At 52.4% G+C, this 16,616-nt stretch overlaps 1 non-coding gene across 1 annotated transcript; it reads left to right on the forward strand.

Moving 5' to 3' along the window:
• Positions 1 to 14,465: 14,465 nt before the first annotated feature.
• LOC113938931 lies at positions 14,466 to 14,573 on the forward strand. The gene has a single exon (XR_003525061.1). It is a non-coding gene; the product is annotated as a U6 spliceosomal RNA (small nuclear RNA).
• Positions 14,574 to 16,616: the final 2,043 nt, after the last annotated feature.

A 16,616-nucleotide genomic window follows, 5' to 3' on the forward strand; every position in this document is an offset into this window, starting at 1 on the left:
ACGTCGAGGAATTTCTGGGGGCACACAGTGCCTTTGACTTCCGATTTGCGGCTCTCTTCCGGGGCCGTTTCTACCTGGTCTTTCTAGGATTCCACAACCTTCCCCTTGTGTCCAGCCGGACCCGCCATGACCTTCCTCTGCCCCGGCCTCTCCACGAGGCGCCCGGCTTCGCGCCGTTCCTGCGCCGTGCGCCCCGGGTCACAGCCGGGGTCCCCGCCCGCGCTCCGGGAGTTTCCGGGGGCCCTCCTGCCAGTATCGCGTCCTGGGGCGCTCGGCCTCCGCTGCGAAACCAGCGGTGGGCGGGCCCAGGGGAGGGTCTGGAAGCCGACCCTCTCCGCGGCCGCGCGCCTTCCCTGGGAAGCCGAGGGTCGGGGAGGTGGGCGCACGTCTGTAACGTCTGCATCTCTGCCAGGTGGCTCGGCCGCTGGCTGCACCCACCGTCAGTGCGCGACTTCGGTGTCGGGACTCGTTGGTAAGGGCTCGCTCGGCCTCCAGCACCGCCCGTGGGGTGGTGGAATGGGAGCCTCGGGTAGCTCCGGCCCTCCCCCAGAGATGAGTGGCAGAGGCTTCGGGGACGCGTGCCCACAACCACATTGTCATGCAGATATTTGGGGCGGAAGGGGGTTTAAATAGAGTTTTCAAGCAAATCATGTTCCTGGGGAATCTCCTTCGGAGGAAGAAGGGAAGCTAGACGGTCCCCGGCGCTCTAGTGTTCGGACGCACTGTTAGCGACCAGTTAAAGCAAGAAGGGGCGCGGGCTTCCTGCGCCCGACGGGGGCGGCTCTCAACCCTGGAGCGGAGTTTGCAATTGCGAACGTGCGGAGTCTCCTCGGGCGCACCCGCGGGAGGAAGAATCACCTGCAGGTGCGAACTTCCATCCTCTTTCATTAACTACAGCTGCTCCCCGGGTTCTGCTTAATGCGGGTGGGGGGGGTGCAGTGTTGTTTTCCTCTCCTCCCTCTTCCAGAAACTTCGGCAAACGCCAAAAAAGCGACCCAAATATCCATTTCAAAGAGGCGTGAGAGGAGTCGGGGCTTCCTTCAGAACAAGGAGAATGTGAGGAATTTTGTTGTGGTTTTTCCACTCTTAGAGCAGGTGACCTAGTTCTGGTGATGGAGGGGCTCCTTCTTCTCCTCGCCGGGTCAGCGTGTCGTTCCCGGCAATTTGTTCTCATTTTATAGGTACACGCCTTTGCACACACATGCATAGAGGGTGAGACGAGTTTCTTTGGCTTTCAGTTTAAGAAAGTGTGAAAGACAGTAGCCATATTAAACCCCGAGTTCCTAAAGGGCCGTCTGTGGGGTTACCTATATTGTACCCGAATCCTGGCCGCCCCCTCAAACCTTCCCAGTAGGAAAAACAGAGCCCGTCAGTCTCCATTTCTCAAAATGCGGCGTGCGGATACTCCCAGGACTTACTTGGTAGCTGGGAAGTTTGCACCTTTTGGCCACCTTCGTCCATTCCGCTTCCTACCCGCCCCGCCAGCTCAGTATTTCAATGGGGAACAAAAGACGAGTTCCCCAGGCAGGGAGGGGCTGTAAAGCCCCAAGCGTCAATCTGCCCAAGCTCCCGCCGGGGACTTGCGCGCTGGGAGGCTGCGCCGCGGTGCGCTCCGCAGGAACGCGAAGGCAAACGTGCGCGCGCGTACCCGCGGGAGTGGAGCGGGGCGTGTAGTTCACGAGCTCCCTGCGCAATCCCTGCTCCGAGCGCTTATCAGCAATCCTGTACTCTTCTTAAAAATAAAGTGGCTTGCTAGAAGACTGAAAAACTCTCTCTAAAAAAAGTTGTGTACTGTGCGCCCCGCCTCCCCCGGGAGATCCCCCTGTCGCCGCGAATGACTTCCCTGCAGTCTTGCCCGAAGGTTACCCTGAGGCGTTCAGGGCATCAGGGCACGCCCTGCCGGGAACGCGCGCCACAGGTCCTCCAAGACTGGACGAAACGCGGGGTGACAAGGGCGCGACCGTCCGTGCCGCGGGGGTTCAGGCTGCAGAGGGGCTCCAGACGCGCGGGCGCTGCGGAGACCGGGCGTGCCCAGCTGGGGCGCACACGTGCGGTGAAATGGTGACCCGCGTAGAGCCACAGGCCCGGGACGTTTTTATTTTATTTCTTATAAAAATTGCAAGGTCAAGCGTTTCCCGCGGGACTGCTGTGCAGTCCAACGTAAGTCCGTCCGGGACACCCCCGAGCGTAGCGGAGGTAAAACTGCCCACCAGGTTTACTTCGCTGTCGCCGCCAGAGGGCGGAGAAGGGGCCGGAGCCGCGTTTGGCGTTCGGGTTCAAATTGTGCTTTCTCCATCCTGCCAGCTAGAAGGTGATTTGGGAAGGGTCACCCTGAGAACCCCGGGGCTGGCTCCCTTCCCAGTGCTGACGCGATTCCTCACCTCTGAGCGGCCACAGCGACTGGCCGGGGGACGCGCGCCCCGGACGCACGAGCGCTCCACCGTCCACGCGCACTCGGGCCGCCCGGCTGAGCGCCCCCGCAGCGCGGGGTGGGGCTTCTCTGCGTGGTCCACCCCTTCCTCCTCCGTGGTCCTTCCTCTTCCACCAACCTCCTAACCCCTCCTCCTGCCAGGCACCCTACAAATTGTCCCTTCGGTGTATGCTTCCCAGTTGCGGTGTAAAGCACACCATTTGCCTTTATTGTGGTCAGTGACGGATAATATCAAACTTCTAAAGTTTCACCAAATCTGACAGGTGAGGGGTAGGTTCCTTCTGTTCCCATTTGCGTCCCCTCGCTCTGTGGATAACCGTGTTTATGTCGATGACAGCCAGCATCGAAGGCGGCCCCTGTTGCTCACACCCTGTGGCCCCTCCCCATGCCGCAGGGTCCCTCTGTGTGACCCTCAGCCGCTCCCGGCAAGACGAGGTGACAGGGGCCTGTGGCTTTCGTCCCCTGTAGGTCCCCCTCAGTCTCTCGCATCCTTGCTCTGGGGAGGCCGCTGTAGAGGACCAGTCTTAGGGGAGGCCTTGTGGCCGGGAGCGCAGCCTCCCAGCGGCGGCGGGCGGGTGGAGTGGAAGTGGGTCCTCAGACGCTCAGCCGGAACCCACACCCCGGATGCACAGACAGCATGTAACCCGTGTTTGCTCTTGGAAGCCCCGTGTTACACACACGGCAACGGCCCATACGACTTCTCTGCTCGCTTCTTTGTAGTAGGCTTTTACACTTTTTGGCTATTGGAAATTTGTTGTATAAAATGAGAATATTTTCACCAATGCTATCCTGCATCATTTGATGTTTTAACTTTATGACATCTTTTGGAGCGCCTGGGTGGCTCAGTCGGTGAGGCGTCAGCCTTCGGCTCAGGTCATGATCCCAGGGTCCTGGGATCCAGTCCCGCATCAGGCTCCGTGCTCGGCGGGAAGCCTGCTTCTCCCTCTGCCCTCTGCCGCTCCCCCTGCTTGTGCTCTCTTGCTGTCAAATAAACAAAATCTTAAAAAAACCACGAAAACCCTTTATGGCTCTTTTGTCAAATACAAGGTTTAGAATCTAGGAAATGTGAAGCCGACTGGGGATAACCATTTCCAATTGAAGCAGGGGGAGAAAACTGTCGAACGGAAGAAGATCCTTGGAGGTGTGGTGACCGAGAGCTCTGAGACAAATTCCTGTCCAGGCGGCTCTGAGAGGGCGGTTGAGGGGAGTGTTTGCAGCAAGTGCAGATCAGCCGCAGGGCTGCCACCGGCGGGGTGTGCGCCACTGCACATCCTTGACCTTCTCTGCAGCACAGTGGGCTCACTTGTCCAGTGATAATACCAAATAGGGTTCCTGTAGGAATGAAACATCCAATCGCTGTGCTACAGAATGCGAGACATAAACTGATGCCCGGGACTCTGGACGATGGCACGGTACCTCATACACCGTGTATGGCTGATGGTGTGGCTCCACACCCTGGTTTAGATGGCGGTCTTCTGCCTACACGGAGCAGGTGTTGTAGTGCCCGCTGTGATCATCCCTGGGGCTTCAGCGTCCTCGTTGACAGAACGGAGGTGTCGATCCTTCAGAGTGCATGCCACTGTGAGTGTCTGATAATAAGTATATATTTGGTCTTTGTCCCTGGCTCCTGACATAGAATTTCTAGAACCCTTGGAATTTATGGAGTGAGATGGGTCAGAGGATCACCTTTTGTTATTCCCAACAAGCCCCCTTTTTAAGCTACTGAGGGGACTCTAGGTGGGGCCCCTGCATTGCCCCGGGTTGGGGGCTGGTTGGTGGACAAACCCATCATGTGATTAGAGCACTGGAACCTTCAGTCCCATCCTCAGACCTCCCGGGAGGGGAGAGGGCTGGAGATGGAGTTCAATCACCAGTATGCTCAGGGATTTAATGGTTCATGCATGTGTAATGACACCTCCATAAATACCCCCAAGTGAGGGGGTCCGGAGAGCTTTCAGAAGGGCGAACACGGAGCCGTGGCTGGACGATGATGTGCCCACAGAGGGCGTGGAAGCTCCGTCCCCCGCCCCAACCCTAATACCTTGTCTGTGTGCGGCCTCCATTGGGCCATTACTGAGTTGTATCTTTTATGATAAACTAGCAAAGTGCTTTTCTGAGTTCTGTGAGTCATTCTAGAAAGGTCTGAACTTGAGGTGGGGAGTGGGCACGGAAACCCTTGAATCACGTCCCGGTGACAACCTGATGAGATGGGCACCTGCGGTGGGGGCCGTCGTGTGGGACTGAGCCCCGAACCGGTGAGATTTGACACCTGCTCTGGGCATCTGTCAGAATTGAGTTATAGGGGAATTGGTGAGTGGAAGTAAAGGGTTAAATAGGGTGATGTTAGCTAAGAGTTTTCACCATCCTCACACACAGTCTTCTAGGACGATCTTGAAATTACTGAGCAAGAAGAAACTGAGTCTTTTTCTCTTGTTTAAATCTGTCTTGATTGACACCAAGCCCCCTTTTTAGTTTTATGTTACTCCATCCTTATTTCATTTTTTTTGAAAGATTTTATTTATTCATTTGAGAGAGAGAGAATGAGAGAGAGCACATGAGAGGGGGGAGGGTCAGAGGGAGAAGCAGACTCCCCGCTGAGCAGGGAGCCTGACGCGGGACTCGATCCCAGGACTCCAGGATCATGACCTGAGCTGAAGGCAGACACTTCACCGACTGAGCCACCCAGGTGCCCCTCATTTTTTATTTTATTGAAAGTTTACTTCTTTCTTTATTTTTCAGTAATCTCTGCACCTGGCATGGGGCTCAGACTCACGATATTGCGATCAAGAGTTGCATGCTTTTGCAAGAGAGCCAGCCAGGAGTCCCAAACTTGAATCCTTTTAAACCAACGCGTGTAAGTCAATGGATGCTGATCCTCTAGTTGTATGTGCAGACCTGGGCTGCCTCCTGGAAGAGGCAGAGAGGGTGGCCTCGGGTGCGACGTGCATGCAGACATATGCTCTAATAGTTGGGAATGAAGGAAAGAGGAGAAACCGGGGAGGCAAGCCCGTCTGACCTGCCGAGTCGGCGGTCTCTACCACGCCTCACTTCCTCGGGTCTTTCCAGAAAAGTGGGTGGAAGTAAGCCTCCAGCGCTGCTGGGGGCATGGGGGCGATTGTACGACTGGGGTTCCACCAGGCTGCCAGAGACACGGGCCATGTTTGAACCGGTGACCCTGGGCTGCCGTAAGGACCACGACCTGGGCCAGTTCTACAGCAGAGGTTACAGGTCGCCGTTCTGGAGGCTGTACATCTGCGATCAGGCGCCGTCAGGGTTGTTTCATTCTGAGGTCACCATGGCCTCTGGGTGCTCATGAAGACACGCGGGAAGATCTGTCTTCCTGCTGCTGTGAGGACCCTGACTCCAGCACGAGGCTGCACCCGGGGACCTCATCGAACAGAAATCCTGTCCCAGCTCCCAACACCCTCCCGCGGGGATAGAGCTCCAGCTGAGAATTCAGCCCACAGCTGGCTTGCACACAGCTCGTCTGAGTCTCACCGGAAGCCTTGTGATCGTGCCCACAGCGAGCCCGTGATGCGCTGTCGGTGGGGCCGTCGTCCATGGTGAGCCCGTGACGCGCTGTCGGCAGGGCCGTCGTCCACGGCGAGCCCGTGACACCCCGTCGGCGGGGCTGTCATCCACAGTGAGCCCATGATGCGCCATCGGTGAGGCCACGGTGAGCCCGTGACACTGTGTTGGCAGGGCCGTCATCCGTGGTGAGCCCGTGACGCCCCATCAGTGAGGCCGTCATCCACGGAGAGCCCGTGACACTGTATCGGCAGGGCCGTCATCCACGGTGAGCCCGTGACACCCCGTCGGCGGGGCTGTCGTCCACAGTGAGCCCATGATGCGCCATCGGCGAGGCCACGGTGAGCCCGTGACACTGTGTCGGCGGGGCCGTCGTCCATGGTGAGCCCGTGACGCCCCATCGGTGGGGCTGTCGTCCATGGTGAGCCCGTGACACTGTGTCAGCGGGACCGTCGTCCACGGCGAGCCCGTGATGCGCCGTCGGCAAGGCCACGGTGAGCCCGTGACATGCTGTTGGCGGGGCCGTCATCGACGGCGAGCCCGTGACGCCCTGTCGGCGGGGCCGTCGTCCACAGCGAGCCCGTGACGCCCTGTCGGTGAGGGCATCGTCCACGGCGAGCCTGTGATGCGCCGTTGGGGAGGCCGTTGTCCACGGTTGTGCGGTGTGCGGCCTTCTGGGAGCGGAGCACCACACACGGAACCCCTTAGACACACCGTAGGCCAAGCGCTCAGCTGTGAGGCGACCCACCCCCAGCTCTCTGGTCAGGATATTTGGGGTGTGGGATGAGGGCCATGGGGACCTGGTGGGGCTCTGATCTCATATCCGAACCTCATCGCGGTTTGACTGTCTGCTCACCAGCCGAATCATCAAGCCCGGCCTTGTCCTGCGTGTGCTTCCCACGTGTCCACAGGGGCCCCCGGAGCCCGAGCTGGGCAGTGGGGTGAGTGTGTTCAGTCGTCCCAAGGGCAGAGGAGCATCACAGCATTTAGTGAGTGGGCCAGGTTCTGCCTGAAGACACATATTTGTCCTAAAATGCCGGTAGTGTCTGCTCCTAGCGCCCTGCACCCCTTTGTGAACACGGGGATGGTGCAGGAAGGCACCGGGTGGCGGTGTGCATGAATTTGCTGGGGCAGCTGTAACAGAACCATAGAAATTTGTGTTTTCACGGTTGTGGAGGCTGAAGTCTTGAGATCATAGTGTGGGCAGGGCTAGCTTCTGCTGAGGCCTCTCTCCTTGGCTTGTTGATCACCATTTTGGGCTCACACAGCCATCCCTCTGTGCGAGTGGGTGTCCTAATCTCTTCATATAAGGACATCACTCGTTTGGATCAGGGCCAATTCAAGTGACCTAATTTAACTGTATTACCTCTCCAAAGACCCTATCTCCAAGGCAAACCCTCCTACAATGTTGGTGGGAATGCAAGCTGGTGCAGCCACTCTGGAAAACAGTATGGAGGTGCCTCAAAAAGTTGAAAATAGAGCTACCCTATGACCCAGCAATTGCACTCCTGGGTGTTTACCCCGAAGACACAGAGGCAGTGAAAAGAAGGGCCATGTGCACCCCAATGTTCATAGCAGCAGTGTCCGCAATAGCCAAACTGTGGAAAGAGCCGAGATGCCCTTCAACAGATGAATGGATAAAGATGTGGTCCATATATACAAGGGAATATTACTCAGCCGTCAGAAAGGATGAATACCCAACTTTTACATCAACATGGGTGGGACTGGAGGAGATGATGCTCAGTGAAATAAGTCAAGCAGAGAAAGTCAAGTATCATATGGTTTCACTTATTTGTGGAACATAAGGAATAGCAGGACATTAGGAGAAGGAAGGGAAAAATGGGGGGGGGATTGGAGGGAGAGATGAACCACGAGAGACGATGGACTCTGAGAAACAAACAGGGTTCTAGAGGGGAGTGGGTGGGGGATGGGTTAGCCCGGTGGAGGGTATTAAGGAGGGCACGTACTGCATGGAGCACTGGGTGTTATATGCCAACAATGGATCGTGGCACACTACATGAAAACTAATGATGGTATAGTGGCTAACTGAACATAATAAAAATAAGTTATGGTCTTCCCTTCTCCCTCAAAAAAATACCCCCTCCAAGAACAACAAAGATCCTATCTCCAAATATGGTCACATTCAGAGGTCCTGGGGATTGGGACTTCAGCATAGGAATTTGGGAGGAATGCCAGTGCATCTGCAACACAGCAACACACAGGAGGGGGTATGAAAGCGCTGTGTGTTCAGACAGCTGGAAGCCTCTCTAGAGCATTTCCCGTTGCGCCCATGAAGACAGGAAATCCCAGGGAGCTGGGAGCACTCCGCTGCCTGTGTGAGTTCCGATCCGAGCACAAGCACACGGGTATGGACCGCACTGCCCTATCCCGTTCTGGTGGCCCCGTTGATTTCTGGTGATCCCTCGACCTTCCAGGGACGTGAGCATTTTCTCAGGCACGCACGGGCGTGCGGAGTCTTGGAGGCATGTAGACTGACTAGGGAAGAGTGGTGGGTTTGGGGTACTGAGTCCTGCTAGCCGAGGGTGGGGTTCATGTTTTCCCTGAGGCCCCTCGATGCCCCATAATGTCTCTTCATGTAGTCCCTGCACATTGCTTTTTTTTTCTTCTTACGTTTATATTGAAAAAATGACATAGGCTCATTTTAGACTAGTTGGAAAGTATAGAAAAGTATAAAAGAACAGAAAAAAATTCGTTACTAAAAATGTCTTCCCCAGAGGTCACTTTTATTACAACCAAATAGTCCTCTAATGTCTTGTATGGCTTATCAGGTAGTTGAGTTTATATTATAGTTAATATAAATGTTTTCCTTAATGGTACAAAATGAGCATGTCCCTGTACACGTAGTCATTCTGAGTTTTAACAGCTACAAACATTTTCTTTCTTAGATGTGCCATGAGTTTTAACCATTCACCTTTTAGTAGAATTTTAGGGTGGGTCCAGTTTTTTTCCACCATCATAAATAAAACTGAAACAAACATACACATGAAGATACAAAGTGCTTGCGCACTTCTTTCTTTTTAAAGTCTTTTATTTATTTCAATCAATTTTTATTGTAATACATTTCATTTATTTATTTTCGAGAGACAGAAAGAGAGCGTGGACAAGCGGGGGGGGGGGGCAGAGGGAGAGTGAGAATCTCAAGCCGACTCCCCACTGAACGCAGAGACCAATGGGGCTCGATCTCACCACCCGCGAGGTCATGAGCTGAGCCGAAACCAAGAGTGCCGGCTTCACCCACGGAGCCACCCACGTGCCCCTTGCTCACATCTTAAATACCATTCACCTGTTTGGTGTTCGTTCTTTTTGTTTGCTGTTATAAGTATGTTTTCTTCCTTTTTACCTTTAATTTGTTTTTATACACGGAATGTACCGATTTCTGCCGTTTTGGGTTCAGTGGCAAGTTTTAACTTTCCGAGCGCTCTCAACAATTTCTGAGTTACCTCTCGGGCAAGGAAGTTAGATTTCCTCAGGAGACCATCACGTGGCCTGGAAAGAATGACAATGCGATGTTCCTGATTGGTTCTTATACTGCTCATTTTTCTCTGACCTGACTGTGCAGGTCACCACCTCCGGACGAGGGTTAAAAATACCCGTGGGTGGACTGGTCCTGCTCCCACGTATAATTGCACATACATATATATATGCACATACCCCTGGGAGGGCTGCCTGGAGGAGTCACATCCCATCCCTTCTGGAAACAGGTGTGCTCTTGGGGAAGGGAGCTGCATGGGAGACTTGTAGGATTCGTATTTTCAGGACTGGCTGCTTTTGCAACCACAGGGCGTTTTTCTCACAAAAGGTCATATATGTATATACATGAGCGAGACAGACAGAGAAGGAGAGAGGAGAGGGAGAGATACCGCATTTTCTTTACCCACTCATCCGTTGATGGACACTTAGGTTGTTTCCACGCCCCGGCTACTATGAATAATGCTGCAGTGAATGTGGGGGTACCGGCATCTTCGGCATGAATTTCATTTCGTTTGGGTATATACCCAGAAGCGGAATTGCTAGCTCATCTGGTAGTTCTACTTTTTAATTTTTTGAGGAACTTCCCCACTGTGTTCTCTAGTGGGTGTACTAATTTACGATTCCACCAACACTGCAAGAGATTAACCAATTTCTTAACACTGGAAAGTCTCTCTCCGCTCCCCCTGCCCCCCCCCTTTAAAGTCTTTGGATGCGCTCCCAGATCCAGGGGTTTGTGGGTGCTCAGCAAATTTGTGTCTGTATTCCTCCTATCTGGTTAAAGCTGGAAGGAAAGGGCACCCTCCTGGAGTCCTGGAGCAGAGAGCTCAGGCGGGAGAAGGGAGCAGGGCAGAGCTGACGGGGCTGAGAGGCAGGGAGGGGTAGAGGGACACAGGCAGCACCCGGATCTGCAGCTCGCCCTCTTCAATCTGTGGGTCCCAGGATGGAGGCTCTCCTCCCCACAGCAACCTCTGTAGGCTCCCTACTGACGGTGTGAAGGCAACATGTCCTCCACGCCCTGGGTGGCCCCAGCGGTACCACCTGAACCACTCAGCACTGTTGGATTAGAAAGAAAGACTGCAGGAGTGTTTTTCACCATGGAGTGCACCAGGACGTAGAGTGTGCATAGGCAGGAGAGCCCCGTGCCCCAGGAGCAGCCCCGCGTGCAGGGCCAAGCCGCAGGAACGTGCTCGCACCAAAGGTGTGTGTTCTCCACCTGCAGCCACGCAGGAGCCCGACGTCCGCAGCTCTCCTTCGGGTTCTGTGAGGAGAAGACCGGCCATCATTTTGTGGTGACTCACGCAACTTCTCTTTTCAGACCGGTCCTCCCTAACGTATTCAGATTTTTCTATAAAGCTCTAACCAGATTTTTTATTTATTTTTTTAATAGGTGAGAGGTAACATGATAAGACATAATAGCGTCAGAGGATGTCAAAGCAGCAGATGGAGATTTGGGAGACACTCCAGATGGCTACGTGGAGTTCTTAAAGTGCAGCTGGAGAACCCTCCTGAGCCCTGGCAGCCTTTCAGGGGATCTGCGAGGCTCCCACTACTTTCACAACAGAATGGAGACATCTCTTTTTCAGCCTCACAAGGGCGCAGTGGAATTTCAGTAGGCTCCGTGATGTACGATATTGCAACAGACAGAATGCAGAAGCAGATGTGAGAATTCAGTTTTCCACTCACTCAGACCTTCAGGAGATGTGCCAAATGTAAAACACTGTCACTCCTCTTACCAGACGTTCGTTTGTTTTGGGAAACAGTTATTTTTATGAGAACTGTGTTATGGAGGTTTACGTGTTTATTATTATTTTAAAACAAAGTAATAAGTACTTAACATTTTTCTCCCCGTTAATTTATGGCACCGTAGATATTGATGGATGTGGTGCTCCCACGAAGGCCCCCGGGGGTTCTCATTTCGGGGAGTGGAAAGGGTCCTTGAGACCCAATCCGTGGAGAACCGGTGCTGCAGACTTTTAAACGCTGAGCACGCCAACCTCTCCAACCCTGCCGAGTCTCGGTTAAAGGGAGAGCCTTAGATGGGACGGTTTCCAATGTCGCTTCTGAACAGTTGCAGGCTTGCAGGCGCCTTTCTCGTGGCTGGCTGTCCGTGAGGCGCGGGTGCAGCGAGCGGACTGCCCCGCCGGCGTGGGGGCTCCGCAGGGCGCGGCTCAGGGGTTCAGTGCGTGCAGAGCCGGGGATCTGATTTGAACAGGACTGCGGATCTGCGAGCACAAAGGAGCGCAGGAAAGGACCCGCGGGGGTGGATCAGCCTGGAGAGGGTGTGGAGAGGGTGTGCCGAAGTCACGAGCTCACAGCTCCGCGGGCGCGCAGCAGGGCGCATGGAGCCTTTGGTCCCAGTTCCCAGCAAAGGAGGCGCAGGCTCCCGCAGGCTCAGGGAAGGGAGCTGGGTGGGGGGCCGCTTGGAGGGCTGCCTGGAGGAGTCACACCCGCCCTTCTGGAAACAGGCGCGCTCTCGGGAAGAGAGCTGCGTGGGAGACTTGTAGGAACTGGACAGGACTGGCTGCTTTTGCAACCACAGCGCGTTTTTTTCTCGCAAAAGGTCACAGTAATCACTGGATGCCAGACTCACTCCCCCTCCTGTCCTCGCCCACTCCTGCCGGCGGCGACATGCCCCTCCATCCGGACAAACAGCATCTTCCGCCGGCCTCCCGGCCGTTCCCTGTCCCGGCTGCTCCAAGGCCTCGTGCGCGGCTCTCTCCTCCGTTTCCAGGCCTGTGCACGCGTTCTGTTCCTCATCTCCATCTGGGGGTGAGGGCGCGAGACCTGCCGCCGACAGCCACAAGCAGTAGAGGGCGGCAGCGAGCAGCAAGCCGCGCTGCGGGGCACCCCGACACCCCGAGTTAGACCCGGGCAGCTGTTGGGGCTGCAGAGGCCTGCGGGCCACGCAGCAGGATTCGCTAAGAGTCCTGGGCGGGAGAGACAGAGCGACGCCGAGACAGAGGCCAGGCCAGGCCTGCTGAGATTACCCCGGCTAGGTTGCCGCTGCGCTCGGGGTCTGGAAAGGAGAAGTGCCTGGAATGTGGGCAGGAAAAGTATTGCGACAGCACAAGTCAGGCCACTTCCATTCCCCTCCCCCCGCCCTCTTTTTTTGTGATTTGAGAATCCCAGTGCATTCAAAAAAAAAAAAAAAAAAAAAGAAGAGGAAGAAATGACAAAGCAGAGTTACAAAACGGGTGTGTTGGCACTGGTTACCTGGGATAAACCTGCATTTACATTTATTCAAGGTCCCGTGCAATGACATCTTATTTCTAGGAGCCCACAAAGGCAGTGATGGGGCTCTCCGCCCGGCGCAGAAGTTAAAGTTCTGTTTCTGGACACAGTCATCTCACTCTGGGATTCTAGCTGCACTGGGACGTTTTATACAAAGTAGGAGCTTCAGCGACCGTTGTGAAAGAAAAAAAGTCATCCTGACACTTGTTACAGTGGGAAGACTTCACAGGACTACTGTTAACAGGGGTCTTGCAGGAGGGGAGAGAGATCCCGCGCAACCCGAAATACAGCGGAGACCACTGGGGATTCACAGCCCCGAAAACAGGGAGGGCGTCGGTGGCCAAGGGTGCTCCTGAAACCCACCTAACAGGATTCTTGCTAAAGGCCCAGGGGGCTGAACCTTCCGGGGTGGGGCTGAGAAACCCGATCGGATGTCCTCGGGCGGGGGCAGGGCTTCGCAGGAATCTCCCTGAGGCTGGCCTGGCCGGCAGAAGGCAGGATGAAGGCCAGTTTCAGGGTCTCCTCAAGAATAGGCTCAAAGGAACCTGAGTGAATTCTGGTCAAGGTGAGGCTTCTGTTACTGTGCAACATTACCTGAAAGGCTGATTTTTTTTTTTTTTAAGTCTCCTACCATACTTAGAAATACCTTCCATAATATTGTGCTTTGAACAAAAGACTTGCAGAAATATGAAAAAAAATATTAGAATGATGTACTGCAGGGAGTATTGATGTAGGAAAGACATTAGGGTTCGAGGCCGACAGCCAAGAAAGAGTTCTCGAGACGTCTTTGGTAAAAGGCGAAAGATTTATGCGATCTGAAGAGAAACCAGAGCATGTCTCTCGAGACGTCTTTGGTACAAAAAGGTGGTTTTGTTAAAAGCACGGGGCAGGACCCGTGGGCAGAAATAGCTGCTCTGGGGTCATGACGAGTGGCCCAGTATATACTTTGAGGTTGGGAGGGGGTTGGGAGAGCTTAAGTCTCTAAGGAATTTTGGAAGCAGGGTTTCCAGGACCTTGAGGGGGGCTAGCTATTGTTGGGAAAAGGTCATTTATTACCGGCTAATAAAACCTTAGTCATGAGACCCTTCAGGTGTCTGTCGGTGGCCCATATGCCTGGGGGATGATGGCCAATATGTATCTTGGGGGGTTAGAGATAAAGGAAGTTTCCAAAAGTACTTTTATATGTTAAAGTAGACTCACAGGATCCTGGGGGATGGGGCTAAGATTACCTGTCGTCCTTAGAAGAGTATTAACGTTGAGGCAGGTGAGTGCCTAGAGGAAGGTCACTCTGCCTGGTTCAAGGACTTGCCCGCGGGCTGTCGGTAGTGAGGAAATTTGATCATTGTTCCTCTGCCTTTATTTCCCACATCAATATGGCCAGGAAATAGGCCTGTGCTTACACTTGTGTGTGTGTGTGGAAAATTATATATATCTCCACCCTTCTGATTTGACTTCTATGTTGATTATTTTTTCCCACTTGATTGAGATACAGTTGACGTATAACACTGTAAACTTAAGGAGTACACGTTGTTGATTGGATACATGTATATGTTGCCGAATGGTCACCTCCATAGCCTTACCTAGTGCCTCCATTATAGCACATAATTACCGTGTCTTTTCCTGGTGAGAATATTTAAGATCTACTGCTTTTGCAACTTTCTAGTATGTAATACAGTATGGTTGACCATAATCCTCGTGTGCTGTTGGCAGAAATGTAAATTATTTCAACGACGTTGGAAAATAGAATGCAGGTTTCTCAAACAATTAAAAATAGTACGGCCATGTGCTCACTTCGGCAGCACAGATATTAAAATTGGAACAACACGGAGAAGATTAACATGGCCTCCCACGCAAGGATGACACGCAGATTTGTGAGGCCGTCCATATTTTCAGAGAAATTTTCATTCCAATGAATTCATATATTATTGGACATTTACATAAATCAGGGTTGGAATAAATTGAAGTCTGTTGGTCCATGTGGCTTAGTGTCCCACCTCCACATTAAACTCATGGCTATCTTTTAAGCATGAAAAAAAAAAAAGATTAGAATTACCGTACCATCCCACTATCGCACTTCTGGGTATAGCTCCGAAGGAAATGAAAACAGGATATCAAAGAGATATCTCCACTCCCATGCAGCACTACTCACTTTAGCCAAGATGTGGAAACAACCCAAGTGTCCACCAACGGAGAGTGAGGGAGCTCTGATCGAGTCTGAGGCTTCTGATCTCCGGCATCACGGAGGTGAGGATGCTTGCTCGCATCCTGGCCTGGGAACAGACAGGCACCTTTCCCTCCCCACGTCTTCCATGATTATTCCCTATTATTCCCGCAACCTCCTCCAGCCCTGAGGCCTCTCCTTTCCTCTTATCAAGACTAACTGTAGGCAACATGATTTTGGGGACTTCAAGCTACTCCCTCCATCCACCCCTGATTCTTTTCCTAAATACAAAACTCTGTGCTTCTTTTTACCAGCACCTGTCCTCAGAGGTGGTGTGGATGGACCTGTTTATGTTACGTGCATTTGAGCCTTTGCATTTTTCACATGGGACGAAAGGATCTGTTACCTGAAAAGACAATCCTAGACTTCTGTGAGCTGACAAGAAGTATAGTTTAAGACAGGAGTCCCTCCCTAGTTCCCCTCCTATGGGAAGCCGGCCAGTTGCCCCAAAGCCAGTTCATCTAACAGCAGTTTGCCCAATGCTCAATCACATTTGCCCTAAAATTATACAACTCAGACTCTGCTTTCACATATTTTAGGATAGTTTCAGCACCTTTTGTGATTTTGTCTGTTAGATGGCATTTCCTATTTGTCTACAATTTATCTTAAAAAAAAAAAAACACCTATTCAGTAGCTAACCTGCTTTCTTCTCAGGTTACCAATAAGAAGCACACTTTTCAATACTTAATGTGTGGCTTACTATATTTTCCTATTTGACCCTTCTCCTTGGGGTTTTGCTCTGTTTAAATGGGCATTTATCAGTGTTCCCAGCTTACCTATTAGCATGGTTTGTGTGGGTACCCTGCACTTGCCTGCATGCGGCCGTGATCTTGCTCACCTAGTGGTGCTTGTCTACCCTGGGTTCATGATGCTGGAAAGGGCTCAGAGATGTCCCTGTTGTCCTACTGCTACTGATTTCTAGTGTTAACCCATTATTGTAAGAGAACATGCTCTGTGTGATTTAAAATCTTTTAAATTTACTGAGTTTTTTTTTTAATGGTCCAAGGCAAGGTCTACTTTGATAAATGTTCCAATGTTCTATGACCCCTTGGATAAAAATGGGTGTTTTGCTATTTTGGGGTGGAGTGTTCTGTATATGTCAGTTCAATCCAGTTGGTTAATTTGGTGTTCAGTTCTGTTATCACCTCGCTGAATTGCTGTCTGTTCTGTTGATTACTGAGTGTTGAAGTCCCAACTGCGATTGTACATCTATATATTTCTTCTTTCAGCTCTATCTGTTTTTGCATTCTCTTGTTTGGGTTTTTAAAAAAAGTGTTAATTTTTGGATACTGTATCTTTTTTTTCCTGCTTTAGCTTTTCAACTTACCTATTGTATTTGGAACGACTGTAGATAGCTGTGGAATCTGAGTATGATGGGGTGGTAGGTAGGCTGAAAGACAAACCTCCCTTTTGGCCCCATTGGAAACTTGGAGTGGGGAGGGATGGGGTGAGTGTGTTTTCTAGTGCTATTTGAATGGGTATGGCCCTCCCAAATTTCCGTTTTTTGGTCTTCCTTTTCCTGGTGCTTTGACTAAGGGCAAGACACTTTTTGGCAACATTTTTTTTTTCAGTCGGCTGTTGGCGGTTCTGGGTTGGAGATATGGGGGAATCTTTTTTCTCTACCCTTTTATGTTCTCCGTTGGGGCCCCAGTAACAAAAGACATTAATAAGAGAAAAGCTTACAGATTTGTTTAATATTAGTTTTATATGACA

The sequence above is a fragment of the Zalophus californianus genome, chromosome 5 (genome assembly GCF_009762305.2).
Source record: "Zalophus californianus isolate mZalCal1 chromosome 5, mZalCal1.pri.v2, whole genome shotgun sequence".
Classification (NCBI taxonomy): Eukaryota; Metazoa; Chordata; class Mammalia; order Carnivora; family Otariidae; genus Zalophus; species Zalophus californianus.